Source organism: Stenella coeruleoalba, assembly GCF_951394435.1.
Source record: "Stenella coeruleoalba genome assembly, chromosome: 1".
Taxonomy (NCBI): domain Eukaryota; kingdom Metazoa; phylum Chordata; class Mammalia; order Artiodactyla; family Delphinidae; genus Stenella; species Stenella coeruleoalba.
In genome coordinates, this window is record NC_137169.1 from 21,267,761 (window position 1) to 21,287,147 (window position 19,387).

The following is a 19,387-nucleotide window of genomic DNA, read 5'->3' on the forward strand; positions in this document are numbered from 1 at the left end:
AAGGCAGCAAGTCAGGGGACTGGGTGCAGCGGGGGGTGGACAGGCAGAAGAAAAGCTCAGCCTTCCCGTTTTAACTTATGAGGAGGTCAAGGTGCTGAAGGAAAATGCTGTCCAGGTGTGCTAAGCATCTTTCTCAGAAAAGCAAAGGTTCCATCGTTAAAATCTGTATAAAATCCATCCTTAAAACCTATAAACATGTCTCCCAAGCAAGAAGGAAACAAGCTGCACCAATCTGACCGCTGGTTCCCAAAAGCAAACAATCCATGAAAAGCTGAAGGTGCAGAAGGGATACCCAAGTGGAGGGATTCGATAGGACCTCTAGGACTGAGGTTCAGAGGTAGAAATACAGATTTGGGAGTTACTATTGATACATGAAGGCTGTAGTCAGAGACATGAGAGAGGAGATGACCTCCTAACACAAAAGCATAAACAGAGAGGCAAGGACAGAGGACAACTTGGAGACTGACAAAGAAAGAAGCATCAAGAAATGTAGGAGAATCAGAACAATGCCTTGTCATAAAAGCTAAGAGAAGAGTTTCCAGAAGGAAGGCATGCTCAGTCCTTGTTTTCTTCCTTGACCCACACATCCAATTCATCATCAAGCCTATCAGCTCTACCTCCAAAATACATACTAAATACATCTACTTCTTTTCATTTCTTTTTCTACCAACCTAGTTGAAGTCTCCATCATTACCTGGACTTCTGTTATTCACCTTAGTCAATTCCTGCCCCCAAATAATCCATTTTCTTTGCAGCAATTGGATTAATCTTTTAAAAATGTAAATCATATCACATACCCACCCCCTGCTTAAAACGTTTTAACTGACTGGATATTTAAAGATACTGCGGTGTGACAATGTTAATATAACCATGTTTCAATAGGGGAAATACTTGTATTTTAGAGATGTATGCTGAAATATTTACAAATAAAATGAAGTCTGGGATCTGCTTCAAAAATAAGGGCAAACAAGTCTGACCTTATTCTATGAGACCAGTATTACTGTACTATCAAAATGAGACAAAGACTTCCCCCTAAGGTCAGGAACAAGACTACAATATCCATTCTTATCACTTCTGTACAGTATTGTAGTGGAGGTTCCAGCCAGGGCAATCAGGTAAGAAAAAGAAATAAAAGGCATGAGATTGGAAATGAAGAAGTAAAACTCTATTTGCAGATGACATGATCTTATAGCAATAGAAAATGCTAAGGAATCCACCAAAAAACTGTTAGAAGTAAGGTAGCAGTATACAAGATCAATATACAAAATTCAATTTTATTTCTACACACTAGCAATAAACAATCCAAAAAATGAAATTAAGGAAATAATTTCACTTACAAATGCATCAAAATAAATAAGTTTAGGAAGATTTAGAAATAAATTTAATAAAAGAAGTATAAGACTTGTATATTAAGACTTCAAAACCTAGAAAAAATTTAAAGACCTAAATAAATGAAAAGACATCCCATATTAATGGACTGAAAGACAATATTGTTCAGATGGCAATACTCCCTAAATTAATCTACAGATTCAATAAAATCCCTATCAAAATCCCAGCTGGGTTTTTTTGGCTGAAATTGACAAGTTGAGCCTAAATTCATATGGAAGTGCAAGGAACTCAGCTAAGTCAAAACAATATTGAAAAAGGAACAAAATTGAAGGACTCACACTGTTTTTATTTCAAAACTTACAAAAGAGCTGCAGTAATCAAGACTGTGTGATTCTGGCATTAAGAACAGACATCCAGATCAGTGGAATAGAACTGAGAACCCCAAAATAAACCCATACATTTATGGTCAATTTATCTTTGAAAAGGATGCAAGAAAATTCAATGGGGAACAACTTACCTTTCCAATAAATGGTGCTGGGACAACTGGATATTCATATGCAAAAGAATAAAGTTGAACCCCGGGACTTCCCTGGTGGTGCAGTGGTTAAGAATCCACCTGCCAATGCAGAGGACATGAGTTCGATCCCTGGTCCGGGAAGATCCTACATGCTGTGGAGCAACTAAGCCCGTGTGCCACAACTACTGAGCCTGCATGCCACAACTACTGAAGCCTGTGCGCCTAGAGCCCGTGCTCCAAAACAAGAGAAGCCACCGCAGTGAGAACCCTGCGCACCACACGAAGAGTAGCCCCCACTCGCCACAACTAGAGAAAGCCCGCGCGCAGCAACAAAGACCCAACACAGCCAAAATTAAAAATAAATAATTTTTAAAAATTCTTTAAAAATAATAATAAAGTTGAGCCCCTACCTAACACCATACTAAAAATTAACTCAACATGGATCAAAGGCTTAAATATAAGATCTAAAAGTATAAAACTCTTAGAAGAAAACACAGGTGTAAATCTTCACAATCCTGGATTAGGCAATAGTTTCTTAGATACGACACCTAAAAGCACAAACAACCAAAGAAAAAATAGATAAACTGTACTTCATCAAAACTGAAAAACTTCTGTTTTTTTTTTTTTTTTTTTTTACGTTACGCAGGCCTCTCACTGTTGTGGCCTCTCCCGCTGCGGAGCACAGCCTCCGGACGCGCAGGCTCAGTGGCCATGGCTCACGAGCCCAGCCGCTCCGCAGCATATGGGATCTTCCCGGGCCAAGGCACGAACCCGTGTCCCCTACATCGGCAGGCAGACTCTCAACCACTGCTCCACCAGGGAAGCCCAACTTCTGTGTTTTAAAGGTCATGGTCAAGAAAGTAAAAAGACAACCCACAGAAATGAAAAGAAAATATTTACATATCATATCTGATAAGGGACTTGTATCCAGAATATATATAAAACTATTACAATTCAATAATAAAAGGATGAATGAACCAACTTATGAATGGGTAAAACATTTAAATAGACATTCTCCAAAGAAGATACACAAATAGCCAACAAACACATGAAAAGTGCTCAACATCACTAGTCATTAGGGAAATGGAAATCAAAACATGAGATACTGAGGGGAGGATAAACTAGAAGTTTGGGATTAGCAGATACAAACTACTATATATAAAATAGATGAACAGGGACTTCCCTGGTGGTCCAGTGGTAAAGAATCCACCTTCCAATGCAGGGGACGTGGGTTCGATCCCTGATCGGGGAACTAGGTTCTCACGTGCCACGGGGCAGCTAAGCCAGTGTGCCACAACTACTGAGGTTGCGCACCTCAACTAGAGAGCCCACGTGCTGCAAACTACAGAGCCCAGGAGCTCTGGAACCTGCGCACCGCAACTACAGAGCCCACGCACCCTGGAGCCTGCGTGCCACAACTACAGAAGAGAAAGCCTGCGTGCCACAACTACAGAAGAGAAAACCCGCACTCTACAACTAGAGAGAAGCCTGCATGCCACAACAAAAGATCCCGCATGCCTTAACGAAGATCCCGCATGCCACAACTAGGACCCGACGGAGCCAAAAAATAAGTAAATAAATAAAATAAGTGAATATTAAAATAAAATAGATAAACAATGAGATCCTACTGTATAGCACAGGGAACTATATTCAATATCCTGTAATAAACTATAATGGAAAAGAATCGGAAAATGAATATACATATATATGTATGTATAACTGATTCACTTTGCTGTACACCAGAAACTAATACAACATTGTTAAATCAGCTATACTTCAAAAAAATAATAATAATAACCAAAAAAAAACCCCCACGAGATATCATTTCACACCCACTAGGATGTCTATCATCAAAAAAACAGGTAAGAAATACTGGTGAGGATGTGGAAAAACTGGATTCATACACTGCTGGTGGAAATGTAAAATAGTGCAGCTACACTGGAAAACAGTCTGGCAGTTCCTCAAAAAGAGTTATCATATGACCCAGCAAATCCACTCACAGGTACATACTCAAGAGAAATGAAAACATATGTCCACACAAAAAATCTGTACAAGAATGCTACAGCACCGTTATTCATAACAGCCAAAAAGTAGTAACAGGGCTTCCCTGGTGGCGCAGTGGATGAGAGTCTGCCTGCCGATGCAGGGGCCACGGGTTCGTGCCCCGGTCCAGGAAGTTCCCACATGCCGCGGAGCGGCTAGGCCCGTGAGCCATGGCCGCTGAGCCTGCGCGTCCGGAGCCTGTGCTCCGCAACGGGAGAGGCCACAACAGTGAGAGGCCCATGTACCGCAAAAAAAAAAAAAAGTAGTAACAACTGAAATGTCCATCAACTGACGAATAGATAAATAAAAGTGTTACATACATACAGTGGAGTACTGATACAAGCCTACAACATGATGAACACTTGAAAACATTATGCTAAGTGAGAGAAGGCAATTACAAGAGACCACATATTGTATGACTGAATTTATATGAAATGTCCAGAATGGGCAAATCCACAGACATAGGAAGTAGATTAATGGTTGTGTAGGGCATGGGGAGGGGGGAATGAGGAGTGACTGCTAATAGGTATGCGGTTTTTTTCTGGGGTTATAAAAATGTTCCGGAATTAAACAGTGGTGATGACAGCATAACCTTGTGAATATACTAAAAAACACTGAATGCCACACTTTAAATGGCTAAATTGTTTGGCATGTAAATTGTATTTCAGTTTTAAAAATTAAAAAGAAATGTCTCGGGTTCGATCCCTGGTCCGGGAAGGTCCCACATGCCGTGGAGCAACTAAGCCCGTGCGCCACAACTACTGAGCCTGCACACCGCAACTACTGAAGCCTGCGCACTCTAGGTCCTGCGCACCGCAACTACTGAGCCCGCGTGCTGCAACTACTGAAGCCTGCGTGCCTAGAGCCCGTGCTCCGCAACAAGAGAAGCCACCGCAATGAGAAGCCCGAGCACCACAACGAAGAGTAGCCCTCACTCACTGCAACTAGAGAAGGCCTGCGCACAGCAACAAAGACCCAACACAGCCAGAAATAAATAAACAAATAATCAATTAATTAATTTAAAAAAAAAAAGTCCACAAAAAGACTTGTACACAAATGTTCACAGCAGCTTAATTTGTAACAGCCCCAAACTGGAAACCACCCAAATGTCCAGCAACAGGTGAATGGATGAACAAATTACTATATTCATGTAATGCATTATTACTCGGCAACTAGTGAAACTTGCAACAACATGGATGAATCTCAAAATAATTATCCCAAATGAAAGACACCAGATCTCCGTCCCCTGTCAATGAGCACATACTGTATGATTATATAAAATTCTAGAAGATTCAAAATAATTTATAGTGACAGACAGCAGGTCAGTGGTTGCCTATGGCCTGGGGGTGTGGGGGGAGGCATTGGAGCAGGAGGGAGTGATTACAAAGGAGGAAAGATTTAGGGATGATGAATATGTTCATTACCTTGATTATGGTGGTGGCTTTAATGGTATATACATATGTCAAAACTTATCAAATTTTATATTTTAAATGTATGGGGTTTATTGTATGCCAATAATATCTCAATAAAACTGTTGTAAAAATGAAACAAAAGCACTGTTAATTCAAGTATTTAAACTGCTGCAGTCTACAGGCTAGATAGTAATTTTAAATAAAAGTTACATTATTAATGGTTACTACGTGAGGTGATGCATCAATATGGTTACTACATGAGGTGATGTATCAATATGTGTTAATTGGCTTGATTGTGGTTAATCATTTCACAATGTATACATGTATAGAACTATCATGTTGTATACCTTAATATATAAGATTTTTGTTTGTCAATTATATCTCAAAGCTTAAAAAATAAAAATAAATAAAAGCTACATTAACTGTTGAAAAAAATATTAGGGGAGGAGATAGGATATTAGAAAAAAGATTAGTCATGCATTAATAATTGTTGAAGTTAGGAAACAGATACACAGGGGTTCATTATACCATTTACTTTTATATATGCTTGAAATTTTGCATTAAAAAGTTTTTTTAGGGAATTCCCTGGCAGTCCAGTGGTTAGGACTCCATGCTTTCACTGCCGAGGCCTGGGTTCAATCCCTGGTCAGGGAACTAAGATCCCACAAGTCTTGCAGTGCGGCCACCAAAAAAAAAAAAAAAAAAAAAGTTAAAAAAAAAACTTTTCAAGTACCTCAATTAAAAAAAAAAAACTCACCAAGACTTCCCATTTTACTTAAAAATAAAACTCCTTTATCAGTCCTACAAAGCTTTGAAATACCTTTGCTCTTAGTTCCTTCTATCTTGGAACTCTTTCCTCACCTCTTCATTTGGCTCATTCATTTTCATTCTTCAGTTTTGGTTTGTCACCTCCTCAGAGAAGCCTTTCCTGACCATCTCTAAGTTCCTCTATTATCTCTATTATAGCACCCTATTTTATTCTCTTCCTAACATATCACAATCTTTCAATATTTTATTTATGTGTTTGTTTATTGTCTACCCAAGGCTTCTTAAACTGGGGACCTTACCTCTCATAGTCACTGAGTTGTATTCTTCATACTTGGCACATAACATATACTCAATAATTATTTGTTGAATGTTAAACTAATAAACCAATACTGGGCATTATCTTATTGTTGAACATTTAATATATCAAAGCCTTACAGAGAACCTACTGTTTGCAAGGTTTCAGGTAAAGCATATGCATATCTGAAGTGAAAGGATATGTGATGTAATGTAAATTAAATAGAATTAAAATTTAAAAAAAACTCTTCCAAAGGCTACTGAAAACAGTAAATAAATATTATTTAAGAAGACTAATTTTTTTCCCCAGAGACTTCATTTAGAAACAGAAATAAGAGTGTTCTGATATAGTACCTTCTCTAGATAAAGATGTATAAACAAAGGGGTCCCCCAAGGATTAATGCTGAAACCTATCACAAGTAACATTTTTAGAAATTATCTAGAAAAAACTGTCTAGTGACATCTTCCCAGTTTGCAGATGACTCTAAAACAGTAGCTAGAAATATGATGGTACAAAGTTGTGTGTTGAGAAATGTGGAAAATAGCTTCTATGTAGACAAAAATAAGGTAATGCAGTAATGGAAAAATAGTCCAAATTGTAATTATCAGATGATGAGCTCTAAAGCTACCTGTTACAATACAAGAAAAGGGTTTCAGAGTCCCTGGACTTATGCTGAATACAGCTACAAAAAGGCAACAAAATGCTGGCTGTTATTACGAAGGCTTTGAAAACACAGAACACATTATCCTGCCCTTGTACAAACCAAAGCGTATCTGTACCTAGAATAGAATGTGCAGTTGTGGCCATCATAGCACAAAAAAGGTAAAATAGATACACAAGGCCTAGAAAGGTATCCCAAAAGACCAAAGGACAGAGGAGCTTATGTATGCATACATATTTTTTAATATAGATATAGATATATAAAGGACATATTAGTATGAAACAAAAAGGGTGTGAAATGGTAGAGACTGCATCAAATCTTAGAAGTTACAATGTAGTTAGAAGTCTAAAGAAACAATAAAGTATATTTTTAAAAAAATTTTAAACCCAGGTTTTAGAATCACAAAGACAGAAGTTTTATGTAGAAAAAGGGAAGGGAAGGGGTAAGAGGAAGGGAAAGAAAGTGGAGGGAGGAAAGAATTGAGTTCTAATTCCAGTAGGTTTAGCTGTGTGACAGTGCGCATGTTGCTTAATTTCTTTGAGCCTCGCTTTTCTCATCTGTAAATAACTAATTTGAAGGACTGCTATGAGGATAGAAATAGGCACAATGCCTGACACATAGTATACACTTACTACTTTTATTAGGACTAATAAAAAGTAATAGTTTACTGCCCAATCCAGTGTATAAAGTAATAAAACTCATTACTCAGATGGGGAGTACAGAACGTAAGAAAAAATAATTCAAAGATAGTCTAGATAGTCTAGATAAATTCATAGGCAACATTTCCATAAGAACCTCCTTCCTAAGAGAAATTATAAACTTTGGGCAACATAGCCCTAAATTTTGAAGTTGACATTTTCATCCCTTTCCCACAAGCAGCAGAATTCTGGGCTAGATAGATGACATATCCAACCAAACATGCCATTGATTGTCTTAATTTATAACAACTGTTAACATTATTTGAGCAATGGACTAAGTAATGATGTCATTTAATCCTTCTAAAATCCTTTGAGATATGCTCCATATTTTACAGTAAAATTAGCCAGGTCCCCATCTTTACAGATGAGAAAACTGAAGCTAAGAGATTCATTGCCTAAGGGTACATACAGAGCTAGTAAGTGGCAGAGCCTACATTTGAAAACAGATGGACTGCCTCCAGAATCTATACTCATAACCACAGAACTAACTGCCTCCTACTTTGCAAGAAATGTTGGGTGTTGGGTATGCAAGAATGAGATGAGTGATGAAGGAGTGTACAGTTTGCTTGATGAGCCCAGCCCAGCCAAGGTCACACTGCCAGATACATACTCAGATTTAGGGTGGCCAACAAGCATGAACACTGAAATAATAAGACCTGATTAATGAGGATGTGAGAAACCTAATACAAGAAGGGAAGCCTCGGACTTCCCTGGTGGCGCAGTGGTTAAGAATCCACCTGCCAATGCAGGGGACATGGGTTCGAGCACTGGTCCGGGAAGATCCCACATGCCACGGAGCAACTAATCTTGTGCGCCACAACTACTGAGCCTGCACTCTAGAGCCTGCGAGCCACAACTACTGAGCCCGCATGCCACAACTACTGAAGCCTGTGTGCCTAGAGCCCGTGCTCTGCAACAAGAGAAACCACCGCAATGAGAAGCCCGTGCACTGCACCGCAACAAAGAGTAGCTCCCGCTTGCTGCAACTAGAGAAAACCTGCACACAGCAACAAAGACCCAACACAGCCAAAATAAATTAATTTAAAAAAAAAAAAAAAGTAGGGAAGCCTAAAAATCCCTAAACTGTGGTCTCAGCCATGGTAAACAAAGTGCAGAGAAAGAGGAAAAGATATCAAAATGCTAACTAGTGGGATTATGAGCGATTCTTATTCTCTGCTTCATATTTTTTGAATTTGGCTTTTTTTTTTTAAACAAAGAGCACTCATTTTCATAATTGGAAAAAGGCAGAAATAAAAATAAATCTGAGGAAACTTTCACGCTTTATTCACTTCTAATTGTGTAATTTGTTGCAATGATCATGTATTACTTTTGTAATTTCAAAGCGATTTTAAAAATAAATACATCTAGTATATTAGAAAAAGGAAGTAAATTACATGCAAATACCAAAGCAAAAAAAAAAAAAAAGGATGTGATGTAAGAATTAGCAAATGAGCAGTTGTAGTTTGTTGGAAAGAACTCCAGATATACACCAAAAGGCTTGGGTTGATACTGATATACACATCAACATGGATTAATCTCGAAAACTTTACGTTGAACAGAAGAATTCAGACACAAGCGTGCATATTGTATGAGTGAAGAACAGGAAAAATTAACATGTGAGGATAGAAATCACAACAGTGGTTGCCTGTAAGATAGCAGGGACTGATTGGAAGGGGGTATGAGGGAACTTTGGAAGGTTATGGAAATATTCTCTTGACTGGGTATTGGCCACACATGTCTTTACATTTGTCAAAACGCATCTAATTATATACGTGCATTTTTATGCATTCTATTGTATGTAAATCTTACCTTTAAAAAAACTCATTAAAAAAAAAGACAGGGTTCAATCTCAAATCTGTTATTTATTAGTTGAGTGACTTTAAGGAAATTACTTAACCTCTCTGAGCCTGTTTATCTGTACAAAATGTAGCTACTGGGATTTCCCTGGTGGTCCAGTGGTTTAAGATTCCGAGCTCTCAAAGCAGGGGGCCCGGATTCGATCCCTGGTCAGGGAACTAGATCCCAAATGCCACAACTAAAGATCCCACATGCCGCAACTAAAAGATGCCCGCATGTTGCAAGGAAGATCCCACGTGCCACAACTAAGACCAAGCACAGCCAAATAGATAAATATATTTTTTAAAAAATGCAGCATAACATAATTTATCTCAATGCTGGGGACTGACTGTAACAATACATATCACTGTGCTTTGCAAATTATCACCCAATGAATGTTGAAGGAACTTTAAAGGTAAAAAGGGGGCAAAGTTGGTCTTATACTTCTCATAATTCCACAAATGGCTTTGTTATCAGGAAAACTATTCTTTAAAGACTAGCAGTATTCTAAAAAGGGAAATTTACTTACAGTTCTCAATTGTGAATGGAAGGGAACATCATGGACATGACCTAAGACCTCCTTCTACACAGTTAAAAACAATTACTCAAGATATGATTTGAAGAAAGCTTTCTAGACTGAGGACTTGCTAGAACAATGGCATAATCACAGGAGAAAAAGGTCTCAATTCTAAATACATGAGTAAAAGAATTGCTCATTACTATGTCAATTACAAAATTCAAATGTCCCCGTAAGCCACATCATAAATATATGTGTAAGTATGTATGTGTGCATATACACACACATATTCACTCAAACTGGAACTGAGTTGAACCACTGCTTCTTCCCAAGAGGGCCTCTATATTCTAAAAATAAGAAACTTGGACTTCCCTGGTGGCGCAGTGGTTAGGAATCCACCTGCCAATAGAGGGGACACGGGCTCAAGCCCTGATCCGGAAAGATCCCACATGCTGCGGAGCAACTAAGCCTGCGCGCCAAAACTTCTGAGCCTGTGCTCTAGAGCCTATGAGCCGTAACTACTGAGCCCGCCTGCCACAACTACCGAGGCCTGCCCGTCTAGAGCCCGTGCTCCACAACGAGAGAGGTCACTGCAGTGAGAAGCCTGCACACCACAAAGAAGAGCAGCCCCCACTCACCGCAACTAGAGAAAGCCCATGTGCAGCAAAGAAGACCCAATGCAGCCAAAAATAAATAAATAAAATAAATAAATTTAAAAGTAAGAAACTCGGGCTTCCCTGGTGGCGCGGTGGTTAAGAATCCACCTGCCAATGCAGGGGACACAGGTTCGAGCCCTGGTCCAGGAGGATCCCACATGCCGCAGAGCAACTAAGCCTGTGTGCCACAACTACTAAGTCTGCACTCTAGAGCCTGCGAACCACAACTACTGAAGCCCATGGGCCTAGAGCCTATGCTCCGCGACAAGAGAAGCCACCACAATGAGAAGCCAGCACATCGCAACGAAGAGTAGCCCCGCTCGCCGCAACTAGAGAAAGCCCTTGCACAGCAAGGAAGCCCCAATGCAGCCAAAAATAAAATAAAATTTTTTAAAAAATTAAGAAACTTAACCTGGTTCAACTAGAATTAATCTTATAACTAAGAGACTATGTCTTGAGCTTTTCCATATTTTACCAGAAAAGAAAAACAGCTTGAAAGGTAATATCATAGGCAAAGTTTAATAGCCTCTCCCATCAACCTCAAACTGTTTTTTCTTTATTAGTGTATAGAAATCATGATGGAGACCAAAGTTTCCTGAGGTACTTCTTTATCTGAACATTATTTCCTCTGCAAGCATTCAACAATTCTTGTTTCTATTCTTCTCTTTTCTAATTCAATTCTGTTTGGTTCCTAAGTTAAGAAGTGTGTCTCACTTGCATAAATGGTAACTATTCTGAGATACCATTCATAACTATACATTTGAATTCTCTAGAGTACTATTCATAACTTCAAATGGAACAGGAAAAAAAAACACTCATTCAACTTCACTTTAATGGTGACTAAGACATGAATGATTATGTTATATTGTAGAAGGCTGGCCAAAGGCGCGAAGTTCCCCAGTGTTACTACTAATCTGTCATCATTTTATGAATGCCCACTGGCACCAAGGACCACTGCCTTGACCAATCTACCTATCACAAAAAATACTGAGCTTAGAAAAGCATGCTCATTAGCTAAACATGTTTTTTAGAGTTATAAAGTATCTATGTAGGAACACTAAAAGATATATTATATCTTAGCCATGAAGCTCAAAAGTTAGCTGAGGGCTTCCCTGGTGGCACAGTGGTTGTGAGTCCACCTGCCGATGCAAGGGACGCGGGTTCGTGCCCCGGTCCGGGAGGATCCCACATGCCGCGGAGCGGCTGGGCCCGTGAGCCATGGCCGCTGAGCCTGCGTGTCCGGAGCCTGTGCTCCGCAACGGGAGAGGCCCCAACAGTGAGAGGTCCGCGTACCGCAAAAAAAAAAAAAAAAAAAAAAAGTTAGCTGAGAAGAATCCTGACAAGTCCTGCCAGGTTCTCTATAAAACCAATCCTGGGGGCTTCCCTGGTGGCGCAGTGGTTGGGAGTCCGCGTGCCAATGCAGGGGATGCAGGTTCGTGCCCCGGTCTGGGAAGATCCCGCATGCCGCGGAGCGGCTGGGCCCGTGAGCCATAGCCACTGAGCCTGCGCGTCCGGAGCCTGTGCTCCGCAACGGGAGAGGCCACAGCAGTTAGAGGCCTGCGTACTGGAGAAAAAAAAAAAAAAAAATGCTGGTTATTCTTTAGGTGTTAAACAGCTTTTCTGAGAAAAGCTGAGTCTTTTATTCAAGGTAGTAATATTCTAGTAGTTCTTTACTCCACCTAATCAGTGGTGGAAACTGAATTTACAAAAATCTGTGTAAATAATTCAGCTGTCTGTACTGCTCTAATATATTTAAACCAAATAAAATAAAATTTAGACAGAAAAAAAATAATGGTGCTTTTTTTTTTTTTTTTGCATTACGCGGGCCTCTCACTGTTGTGGCCTCTCCCGTTGCGGAGCACAGGCTCTGGACGCACAGGCTCAGCGGCCATGGCTCACGGGCGCAGCCGCTCCACGGCATGTGGGATCCTCCCTGGCCGGGGCACGAACCCGCGTCCCCTGCATCGGCAGGCGGACTCTCAACCACTGCGCCACCAGGGAAGCCCAATGGTGCTTTTTTAAGGCTGTCACCTGCTGATTTCCCTCATTTTTCTTTCTTATCCAAAAGTCAGAGACATGAGACTGTATAACCAGAAAGAACAAATGAAAGGATAGTACACACGTGAGGACATCTACACTTATTTCCCTCTATGAACCCACTACCCTTGACATAGTTTTCAACAGGGAGCAATTCTGCTCCCCAAAGGACATTTGACAATATCTGGAGACATTTTTGGTTGTCACAGCTGGGGTGGGGGTTGGAAGGGTGATACTAGGTAGTGGGTAAAGGTCAGGGCTACTGCTAAATATGCACAGCACAGCCTATCACAATACAGGATATTATCCAGCCCAAATGTCAACAGCACCAAGGATGAGAAACCCTACCCCAAGGCCCAACGAAGACCTACCTCTCAATAAATGTTTGCTGATCTGAACTGAAAAGTAAAGACCATGAACTGGAAGAAAGAGAAGCCTACAAGAATGAAGTAGAAGACAGAGGCCTAAATTAAACATTACTAGAATCTATTTTGCCTTTATTGGGACTTCCCTTGGCGGTTCGGTGGTTAAGACTCCTCGCTTCCAAAGCAGGAGGCACGAGTTCAACCCCTGGTCGGGGAACTAAGATCCCACGTGCCACATGGCCAAAAAAAAAAAAAAAAAAAAAAAAAGGCTTTATTGTGTGTTACACACCAGTCATACAAAAATGAACAGTACAGCCCAGCCCTTATGGAGCTCATTATTAGGTAGGGGAAAGAGTTTTATAATTTGTCTGATATCTGATTTGACAATATCTGATAAATGCTTTAATGAAGGAGAAGACATACAAGGGAGTCACTCAACTTTTCCTAGGAATGATTCATGGAACAGATGACATCTTAGTTCAGTTCTGAAGGATGAGTAGGAAGCATCTTATTTCACAACTTATATGCCTCTTTTCAAACAAAGAACCATTCATTTCTTCAGTCAACAAAAACTATGGAACACCAATTATGTTCCATACATTGTGTTATGTGTTGGAGACACAGTCAAATTATAACTTTCTACTTCTTCCCCTGGCACTGCTGGTGCCCAGCAGCCTACCTCCCCAACCCAAATCCCCAAGAATTCTTTCAATTTAGCGACTGTCACCCCAACCAATCTTATTAATCAGTAAGGCCACTACCCAAGGATTAAATAAAACTTTCAGTTGCCTGCTGACAAGACTGTATTCAATCTTGCCTAGATCACAAAGTCAGGGTGGTTATGCTGGTAGAGTAACTAGCAATGAACTGACTATGGATCCAGATCTGCCAACTGTTGGATGTGTGTTGGTATCCTGGAAAGCTATTTTTACTTTATAAAAAATCTGGGTCCTCTTCCACCCTACCCAATTCATGCCAGAACCAAGAGCAAATTAATCAACATATATTTATTGAACACCTACCATGTGCTTACCTCAATGGTTCTCAACCCTGGTTGTTTACTGACAAAGGAGTTCCCAGATATAATTTATTTTTTGATGGTAAATTCTGATGCAACATGTCTGATGCCCTGGCCTTTAGGCGTTAAAGAATACAAAAGAAGTATAAAATACAGTTCTTGTGTTGAAGAGTTTATCCACAGTCACAACAGAGTAACTTGTAATAGTATGTTTGTTCACTAATTTGTAACCCTTTTGCAATATTATCAATCCTTATGAAACAAAAGAAACTGAGGTAGTCTGGATAACAACTGCTCTTATTCCCCAGTCCAGTCACACACCAACTGCACCTTCAACTCCTGATACACTGTTCCATACCCCTTCTATCCCCCAGACAGTGAAAGTACCATTCTTAAGAACTATGGAGATAACCCAAGTAGGAAGATGAACTGAGGCCCTCAAAAGAGGTGGTTGTTTGTCCTGAAGACCAGAATCTCTCAAATTCATGCCGTCAAGGGCCTTCTTTTAAAGAGAAGAAACAGAGGGACTTTCCTGGTGGTGCAGTGGTTAAGAATCCGCCTGCCAATGCAAGGGACATGGGTTCGGGCCCTGGTCCAGGAAGATCCCATACGTCGCAGAGCAACTAAGCCCGTTGCGCTCTAGAGCCCGCGAGTCCCAACTACTGAGCCCATGTGCCACAACTACTGAAGCCTGCATGCCTAGAGCCCATGTTCAGAAACGAGAAGCCACCGCAATGAGAAGCCTGTGCACCGCACTGCAACAAAGACCCAACGCAGCCAAAAATAAATAAATAAATTTATAGGAAAGAAAGAGAAGGAAGGGAGGGAGGGAGGGAGGGAGGGAAGAAACAGGGACTTCCCTGGTGGTCCAGTGATTAAGAATCTGCCTTCCAATTCAGGGGATGCGGGTTCGGCCCCTGGTTGGGGAACTAAGACCCCACATGCCGTGGGGCAACTAAGCCCACATGCTCTAGAGCCCGTGTGCCACAACTAGAAAGCCTGAGCGCCGCAGCTACTGAGCCCGCGCGCCACAACTAGAGAAGACCGCACGCCGCGATGAAAGATCCCACATGCCTCAACTAAGACCTGATGCAGCCAAATGAATAAATAAATATTCTTTAATAAATAAAGAGAAGAAATAATTCTTTAACCTCCAACAATACCAGTCCACCTCACTCTATAGTTGAAGTGCCCAAGAAAAGCAAAGAGTAGACTGAATTTTTGTAAATTTGCTCCTAGAGGTCCTTGGCCATTTAAAGAAATCACCCAAATTCATAAGACTGGTAAACTCTAGTTTTTCAAATGGCATACACTTGAAATAAAAAATACTCTAGGGCTTCCCTGGTGGTGCAGTGGTCGAGAGTCCGCCTGCCGATGCAGGGGACACGGGTTCTTGCCCCGGTCCGGGAAGATCCCACATGCCGCAGAGCGGATGGGCCCGTGAGCCATGGCCGCTGAGCCTGCGCGTCCGGAGGCCGCAACAGTGAGAGGTGGGCGTACCGCAAAAAAAAAAAAAAAAAAAAAAAAATTCTAAATATATTTTAGTAAACTCCTTACTAAGATGAACAAATTGTGGAGGCTTAAAAAATTAAAAGATTTTGATCTAAATCTCATCCAGCAGCAACGACCTCATACTAAAGACCACCTGGAAGGGAACATCAGCTTTAAAATTCTGCAAACATGAATCTACAGATCCTCACCTGATTCGTCTCTCTCTGAATTATATAGGAAAAGGTACAATTCTCTTAACTGCTGTACAAAAATTGATGAGCACAAGACCCTATAAATTACTTTAAAAAAAAACAGGGCAGGGTGTCATTCAAACATCTAAAACAGGGCCCAATGACAGTATTAAAAGGTAAAATCTGGTACTTAAGGAAAAATGAATATTGGCATATATTAATTAGAATAAGACTGCCATGTGAAAGAAAGAAAAAAATGTGTCTTCTACGTAATACTGTTTTTAGGATCCATGACTTTAAAATTAGCTTGGTTTACAATATTTGTCCTTGTAATTGTTATTGTCATCATACAAGTTTTATCCATAAAAGTCCACAATCCCTTAACTTCAATTCCAAAATCCAAAAGGTATAAACAAACAAGTTTTTCATTATTCATTTGGCGGCAAATCCTGACATGAAATGACATGAGGCTATGTATAGTATTTATTTATCCCAGTTGGTGTGAACATTCTGATGTTTTACCGAAGAAATAGTAATGCATTTGATTACAAGGTGCTGCCCCACACCTTTCTGGGATGTTACATAACATACAGTATATGTACCATATTCCCTAACCAAAATTCAAAAAATTCTAATTTCAGAAGCACAACTGGCCCCAAGAACCTTTTTTTTTTTTTTTGGCCCCAAGGTACTGTAGACTGGTATACTAATTAAGACTAAATCTTACATAGAAAATATAACTAATACTGAGAGTGAATGTAGATTTTACATGCAATAAACTCAGTGTCTTAACTATTCACACATACACAATCCGGTAAAATAAAGCATTATAAAGACTTAACAAACGTCAAAAAACGAACACACCATTACGTGTTTTTCAGGTGATGGGGACATTTGCATCATGCAATATCTAGATCAATTCCTCTTAGATTGAAATCCACTAATTTAAATCACAGTTTAAAAAAAAAAAAAACCCAAAGGCTGCGATTGGTAATTATGTTGAAAGAATCATCCACTAATAAACAACATATTCGGTTCTGATTTTTTAAAAATTATCTCAGAAAGTTTAAGATTTAAAATTCTTTCATTCTAGAATACAACTTCTGAACGTTGAACAAATTACAATTGACTTTTTCTGTGAAAACAGAGCCTTGGACAGGGGACAACAACAGAACAGTCCTTAAAGATATTTCAAAGCGAAGAAGAGTTTCACAGTTCTTTCCTTCCTTCCTCCTTCAGCTGCTGCTTTTCTGGTTTTAGAATTTCAAACAAAGAAATACATATTGGCTCCAATGCTAAGAAACGCCCTCTTTCTCAGCAACTTCCTCTTCCAATTTTCTTCCCTACCGTTGACATACGAGAACAATACACACTGCCGTCCTACCATTTTGATTAACAAAAAGCTCTGAGGCTTGGAAAAATTAAGGGCTGCAATTTATCTATAGTATCCACTCCAAGTCCACAATCTTCACTCATCTAGAAGTCAAATAACAGGGAGCACAAAGAAAGGAGTATTTCCCTTAATCAAGAGGCCGGCTATTGAACCTTTCACCCCAGGAATCCAAAGACTTTGGATTGCACTAACAAATGGGAAATTTCTTCCACCCCAGGAAAACTTGGCCTTCTTAGGGAAGAGAAAAAGCTACTGGGCTAGCACCGCTCTGAACCAAGAGTCAAGTCTATGCACCAATAGTTGGTGAACTTTCTTCCACAGGCCATGCAGTCATGATTCAAACTGAGTTCTCTGAGGTTCTGATCCACTTCAAAGTGACTTTTCCAATTTAGTAACTGTCCTTTCCAACTCACAGACTGCACAAAGGGAACGTACTTATAATTAACCATCCAGAGATCAAGACCCATCCTGTCTCCATGCTAGAAGTCAATTCAAGTGTCTGGGACTGGAACCTGACCCCCATCTGTGACAAAGCAAACTTCCTTTAAGTGGACAATTCCCCCTTGCCCAGTGACTCTCAAAGGAAAACACCTTAATGATGGTAAGCTGTGTACCTTACTGTGTGACCTTGGGCAAGTTACTTAACTCCTCTGAAACTTAGTTTCCTTATGTGTAAATTCTCAAATGAGGCTGTAAAAATTAAGCAAGAACATGTTTGACGCATAGTAGGAGCACCATAAATGTTCCCCCTCCTCCTCCTCCTAACCCTCCTGAATTCTTTGGGGCCTAAATTTCAATCATAGCCCCAAAAGGCTCCAAGGATTCCTTCCTCTTCTCTGATTCTATGGAGAACTAACTGTATAAAACTTCCCCCATCTCAGAGGCTCTAGGATCCTGGAGGGCCAAGAAAACGGGACTCCACCTCATCATAGCCTAGGGTCCATCCAGAGCCTTCCTCAATGGGCCCCTTTAGCTAACTCTCCTCCTTACTCTGCAGACCATCCTGTACACACACGTACGTACACACACACACGCGCGCGCACACACACACACACCACTCCTCTCCTCCACTCTGCAACTTAGGCCAGAGGTCTCAAAGAGCACTTCAACGCCTTCATGGTCCAGATATGGAAACTGAGGCTCCGCCTGGAGAAGAACTTGCCCAAGATTTCAGACAACGTCTGGGATCCAACTCATGTACATCTGCCTGCAAAGCCTTCGTTTTACAAATGGGTAAAACGAGGCCCAGAGAGAGAAGTGACTTGCCCAAGGTCACACGACGAGCTGGTGGCAGCGCTAGGTCAGCTTGGGACACTTTCGCAGCTTCACAGACTCGCGGGCCCCTCCAAGCCTCCGAGGGGATCTCCGGCACACCTCTCCCTGGGGAGGTGAGTGTATTGTAAGGCGCCACCCCTCGCTGACCGCTCACCGGGTCTCTGCCGGTCTGCGGCAGGAGGCGCGGCACCCACTCCCCCAGGACCCTGCGCTGCTTGGGAGGGGCGGCCCGACCAGGCCCGGCGCCTCACGGCCGGGCCAGCCCGCGGGGACTTGATGCTCACCTGGTCTCGCGCGGTCGCCCTCAGCAACAGAGGGGCTGGTCGGCCGGCCGCCCTTCTCCGCACGGGGTCTGTTCTCGCCGGCCGCGTCGCGGGCTGCCACACAGCCAGACCCCCCTCAGCGCGCTACGCCCCCAGCCGCGCTAAACCGGCCCGCGTCCGCCATTACGCGATTCCCCGCCCCGGGACGCAGCCACACCCCGCCAAACGCCCTGATTGGCTCTCTGCCCCACCTGCCTGGTGCTTCCGGGCATTCCATTGGCCTGAGTAGAATGTCAGTTAAATAGTTACGCAAACGACGTACTCAAGGGTACTGTCCCGGGAGCTCCACCCGAGCTACTTCCGTAATCGGAGTCAACAGCAAGGGGCAAACCAAGTGAAGTGGGGGTGGATTTTAAACTAAACCAACTCCTAAATTCAAAGTAGGAAAATCCCACCTAAGAAAGTGTAAAAACGCGTACAAAGTGTATTGAGAGGCTAATTCGTCTTGTTAGAGTTCAAATAACCAGTACCTTTGGTGGAAGGAAGGGGCCAAGCCTATGAACTTTCTGTGGACACCCCTAAAGTTGGTAGTAGTTTTATCCCTTCCCTCCCGGTCTCAGGC

The 19,387-nt window shown here is 41.4% G+C and overlaps 1 protein-coding gene across 1 annotated transcript in view; it reads right to left on the reverse strand.

Annotated features, from left to right (window-relative positions):
• The window catches only part of WASF2 (WASP family member 2), a 71,345-nt gene extending 52,389 nt beyond the window's left edge, over positions 1-18,956 (reverse strand). The window contains 1 exon segment of the mRNA XM_079928693.1: positions 18,787-18,956. The gene's annotated coding sequence lies outside the window, so the exon portion shown is untranslated.
• Between the last annotated feature and the right edge of the window lie 431 nt (positions 18,957-19,387).